Genomic DNA, 6,000 nt, shown 5'->3' with positions numbered 1-6,000 from the left:
CTTAAAATTTTTTACCACACTCCATGTCTTTCAATTGTTGTATGATAAAATGCCAATTAACATTATCAAATGCTTTCTCAGCATCTAGACAAATTAAGGCCAGTTGCTTCTCTGGATGTCTCTCATAATATTCCAAAATATTACAAACTGTTCTGACATTATCTTTCAAATATCTTTTAGGAAGAAATCCCGCTTGATCATAATGTATTGTAGATTGTAAAACTTTCTTCAGGCGTTGCGCCAGTGTTGCAGCAAAAATTTTATAATCCACATTTAAAAGGGAAATTGGTCCATAGTTTTTAATATCTTTCAAATCATTATTTTCTTTTGGGATCAAAGATATTGTGGCTTCTTGCCAAAAGGCTTGTATTTGACCTTCATTTTGGATCTTTTCAATAAGACATTTGAATGGTAAAAGCAAAGAGTCTTCATAAGCTTTATAAAATCTGCAGGTAAACCATCTGGTCCAGGAGTTTTACCATTCTTTTGAGATGCCATTGCCTCTCCAAGTTCTCTTATTGTTATTGGCTCATTTAAGGTTTTTTGTTGTTCCTCTGTGAATTTTGTTAATGTTATTTTGATTAATATAGTCTTCTAACTCTATTTTCTGAACTTGATGCTCTTCATATAATTTTTTATAGAACTGCTCCACAATTTGCCGTATTTCTTGTTTTTGGCTTTTCTCTTTATTGTTCTCATCTTTCAGTGTCATAATTGTTCTTTTAGCCTTCTCTTTTCTCATCCTATATGCCAACCACCTTCCAGGCTTATTAGCATGTTCAAAAAAGTTTTGTCTAGCGTACCTTAGTTTAATTTTCATCTCTTCCATAAGAATTAAGTTGAGTTTATGTTTCATTTCTTTCACCTTTTTATGAAATTCAGATTTTGTTGGTTGTTTTTTAAGATTTTTTTCAGCTTCTCCAGCTTGTGATATTAAATTTTGGAAATTTTCAGTTCTCTCTTTCTTTTTCTTGCTACTATATCTAATTGCAAGGCCCCTATAATATGCTTTAGCAGTGTCCCAAACTACTTGCATTTTTACTTCTTGTGTTATATTCTGTTTTAAAAAGTATTCCATCTCTGCCTTGGATTCTTTAAAAAAGTCTTTATCTTTCAAAATTGAAATATTTAAATTCCAAAATATTCTCTTCCATAAACCTTCTAGCTTTATCATTACAGGACTATGGCCTGAGATAACCCTTGTTTGAATTTCTACATTAGTTAGATCTTTAATCAAACTTGCTGAAAGCCAACACTTATCAATTCTTGACCAAGTTTGATGACTGGAAGAATAATACGTAAAATCTTTAGAATTGGAATATCTTGTTCTCCATACATCTACCAGGTCCACTTCTTCTGCTAATTTCCCAAAACTTACTGGTAACTGAAGACCTTTATTTTTCATCTGTTTGTGCATTTTTTAATCCAATTGTCTATCCGAAACTGCATTAAAATCACCTATTAAACAATGTTCTGCATATTCCAAATTTGATCATTTAAGACGCAGGTCTTGAAAAAATTTCTCATGGTGATCATTTGGGGCATAAATATTTGCAAGTAAAATTTTTTTATTATCCATTGTGATTTCCACCAATAAAATTCTTCTATCTTCAGAGGCAAATTGCAATTGCGGGTTAAATTTATATTTTATATATATTGCCACACCCTGTTTCTTCTTATAGTTGTCTGTTGCTGTGAATAAATTGCCCAGTTTTTTGTTTTTCAAAAGATGTTGGTCTTTCATTAAGAACATAAGAACATAAGAGAAGCCATGTTGGATCAGGCCAACGGTTCATCCAGTCCAACACTCTGTGTCACACAGTGGCAAAAAAAATTATATATACACACACTCTGTAGCTAATAGCCACTGATGGACCTGTGCTCCATATTTTTATCTAAACCCCTCTTGAAGGTGGCTATACTTGTGGCCGCCACCACCTCCTGTGGCAGTGAATTCCACATGTTAATCACCCTTTGGGTGAAGAAGTACTTCCTTTTATCCATTTTAACCTGTCTGCTAAGCAATTTCATCGAATGCCCACGAGTTCTTGTATTGTGAGAAAGGGAGCAAAGTACTTCTTTCTCTACTTTCTCCATCCCATGCATTATCTTGTAAACCTCTATCATGTCACCCTGCAGTCGACGTTTCTCCAAGCTAAAGAGTCCCAAGCGTTTCAACCTTTCTTCATAGGGAAAGTGTTCCAGCCCTTTAATCATTCTAGTTGCCCTTTTCTGGACTTTCTCAAATGCTATAATATCCTTTTTGAGGTGCGGCGACTAGAACTGCACACAGTACTCCAAATGAGACCGCACCATCGATTTATATATAAGAATATCAGTTTCTTGTAAGCAAATTATATCCATTTCCAATTTTGCCAAATATCTAAATTTCTTCCTCCTTTTAACGGGAGAGTTAAGTCCATTCACATTAATTGAAACTATTGAAGCCATTATGGGTTTGGATTATCATTATCTTTCTTAACCTTTTTGAGGTGTTGTCTTGTATGGTATCTCCGTGATTCATTTGGATTTTCTTCCCCAGAGCCTTCTCCTTCTTCCTCCTCTTCCTCCGTTTTTTTACCTTCTTTCTCTTCCATTCTTTCCAAAAAGTTCTGAGCTTTAAAGATGGAATTAATCCTGTATCTGTTCTTCTGATATGTAAAGAGAAGGCCCTCTGGCATTAGCCACATATAGGGTATTTCCTCAAAAAGTCTGTTAAGTCTTGGTATTCTCTCCTCTTTTGTCTCACAGGCCAGGGAACCTCTCTCAAAATTTTCACCATGTTTCCAGCTATTATCATCGGTCTGTCTCTCACTTGTTTTAAGATCTCATCTTTAGTCCTCTATCTTGTGAATCTCAAGTGAACTTCACTAGGTAGTTTGTTTTGTCTTGCATAGCTCGAAGGTACCCATCTGACTTGATCAAATTCTTCTTCCATCCTCTCAGGAGTCACCTGCAAGATTTCAGCCAAGGCTTCACTTAGAATTTTCTGTAAGTCTTCATTTTTGTCTTCTGGTATGTTTTAAAACCTCAACATATACGCAGCTCTATCTACTTCCATTTGTAAGAATCTAGAGTCTTGTAAGTTCTGTTCTTTTTCCAAGTGTTCCACCTTTTGATTATTCTCTGTCACCTGACCCTCTAGTACTTTTAGAGCTTTGTTAGTTTCAGCTGTTTGTCTGGTATTCTCCGAAAGATCTTTTTGTATCTGTACCATCTGTTCACCAATGTCATCTACTTTGCCAGTTAGTTGTACTATAGCAGTCATTAAAGCAGCCTGCATCTCTTTCATGTCTCCTGGCATGGTCATAAATTTGCCTGGTTCAGATGGAATGCTAGGTGAAAGAAATGTTTGTTTTCCTTCTTTGTTATCTTTTTTTTCAGTTTCCTTGGGACCACTCATTGTTATTAAAATAAAAACACTCACAAGCACTTCTTCCCTGTTTGTTTAGCAACTTTGTAATCCTGTTTGTATCAGATAAGCTATGCTCCACCAAGAAGTATCCTTGTTAAAAAGCAGTTCAAAAAAATATCAGCCTTCTAACTTCTATCAACAATTTATGTTAGTCAAAACAGTACTAAAAATAATAATAAACATCCCTTTTCAGTTCACCACAGTAGATAGTCAAAGGAGAAAACAATTCAGTTCAGTTCACTGAAGCTGCAGCTGCAGCCATTGCCTGTTATATGAAGCAGAGCTAGTTCAATTGTAATTCAGATCAGCACCAGGTTTTTCCATTAGATTCCAAGTATAAAAACTGCAAAATATAAATCTGTAATCCAGGGCTGATTACCCTATTTATAATCCAAGAGTGTGACCCAAATTCAACTGTAGACCAGACAAGGGAAAAAAAACAAGAAAAAACCAACAAACCCAAAAATAAAGGTAAAAAGAACAAATGCATAAAACCAAATATAAATAATCCAGATGCAGAGGCTACAAAATATAAATCTGTGCTCCAGGGCTGATTACCCTATTTGTAATCCAAGCATGACCCCCAAAACCAAACAAAAAATCAATAATCCAGACAAAAAAAGAAAAAAGCCAGAAAATCCAAAAATAAAAACATATAGGTGAACAAAAAATGAACTCCCAAACCAAAAGTCTTTAAAACCATATCCAAAAAAAATAATCCAACCGGAAATGTACACAGGACAAAAATAAATAATAAAGTACCAGATAGAAATCCAGCTTTTTAAAAGTTTACAAAATAAACAAACCTCTCTTCTTGCAACCAAAGGTCCTGTTATGTCTTAAAATCCTGGTACCCACCAATTTCTTATAAATTCAGCCAAAGCACTTGAACTTGCACTTCAAGGAAAAAAGTTTCTTAAACCAGCCACCTTTCACATCCAAGTGCACTTATCAGCCAGCATCCTCCCCAAGAAGCAAAACATTTTCATCTCTCAATGAGGGTTTAATACAAGTCAATTAGTTCAACCATCCATTGCAGATTGAAAAAATCTCTTGCTGCAGGTATTTTCAATATATCAGATTAGGCAAACTTTAAAAGCCTTGGAAAAGAAAGAGGAAGAGTCCCCCCCCCCCTTTCTCAGTCTCCTGTGTTACTTGAAGTCTGCTCCTGATTCTCTTTTTTCCCTGCAACTTGCTATTAATCCAAACACAAATATGGGGAAACACAATATTAAGAAGATCAGTGTCCTTATTCTTGAAGATATGAGTCCTGCAGAACCAAAATGTAGTGTGTAGGAAAAGAAAAAGAAAGAAAACCGGTGGCTGACTCTTTGGCCGTTTAAAAATGGCGATCAGGAGGCTGATGCTAGAGACAAGCGGGATCGGGAAGCAGCTGCCTCCGCTGACATTCCCGATCCACCGCTTCAATTCTCTTGCCTTCTGGGACCCTTCCTGGGCCCCAGAGTTGAGTCTACCTTTGAGGGGTGACCCCTCAACGACCCCATTTGAAAGCGGCTCTGGACGCAACGGTCCGAGCCGCTTTCATTTGCAAGCTGCCGAAACTGGAAGTCTGCCATTGCCTTCCCCAATTATCTGCACTTTATCCCCAGCAAGCTAGGTACTCATTTCACCAACCTCGGAAGGATGGAAGGCTGAGTCAACCTTGGAGCCAGCTACTTGAACCCAGCTTCCGCCAGGCTAAAACTCAGGTTGTGAGCAGAGCTTGGACTGCAATACTGCAGCTTACCTCTCTGCGCCATGGGGCAAATTCACATGAAGCTATTCTGGAGTGTGGAAAACAATTGCTCTGTTCCTAAGGATATTCATGTCCTGAATTGCATTTTTTTTTTTACTTTGACATAACATTAGTTGGGCTGTTTGCAGAAAAGGGCACAAGGATTTATTTTATGATATTCTTGAACTTCTTTCCTTCAACTTTTGCAATTTTAAAAACTCCTTTCAACTTAATTACATGACCAAATATCACATGATGAGGGAATAACACTCGTATTATTTTAGGAGAGAAAAGGAGGGCAAGCAAGCACTTGGATGTAATTACTGCAATAATGTAATAATGAAGCTGGACAGGCAGGAGTTAATTACCACCAGCAAAACAGTAATACTGATTATAAGAAACCACTACTGGTCAGAGGAACAGCCTCCTTATGCTGCCCATATTGTGCTCCAGGGGAGCTCAACACTTTCTCAACATGTTTTCTTCACAATGAACTGGACAGCTAAAGAGTTCTTCTCTGGTGAACAGCAAGGGGAAATGACAGCACACCCCTGAATTTCAGGGAACATTAGATGAATTACACAATATGGGATCCATTTTGTTTTATGTAGCAGGTGTTGGACTGAGGGAAGTCCCTGGTCCCCATTGTATGCTAGAAGTCCACACACATTAAGCTGCCTTATATTGAATCAGACTATTGGTCCATCAAGGTCAGTATAGGCAAACAGTGATAATGGGAGGGGATGCAATGACAGTATGATATATGGAAAAAGCCAAAGGCTGAAGGCATTTGTCTCTTTAAATCTAAGCCAAGTCAGCTGACAGTTTGGAGAATGCATTTACAGTTGCT

Source organism: Heteronotia binoei, chromosome 7 (assembly GCF_032191835.1).
Source record: "Heteronotia binoei isolate CCM8104 ecotype False Entrance Well chromosome 7, APGP_CSIRO_Hbin_v1, whole genome shotgun sequence".
Lineage (NCBI taxonomy): Eukaryota > Metazoa > Chordata > Lepidosauria > Squamata > Gekkonidae > Heteronotia > Heteronotia binoei.
Note: the sequence above shows the minus strand (reverse complement) of the source record.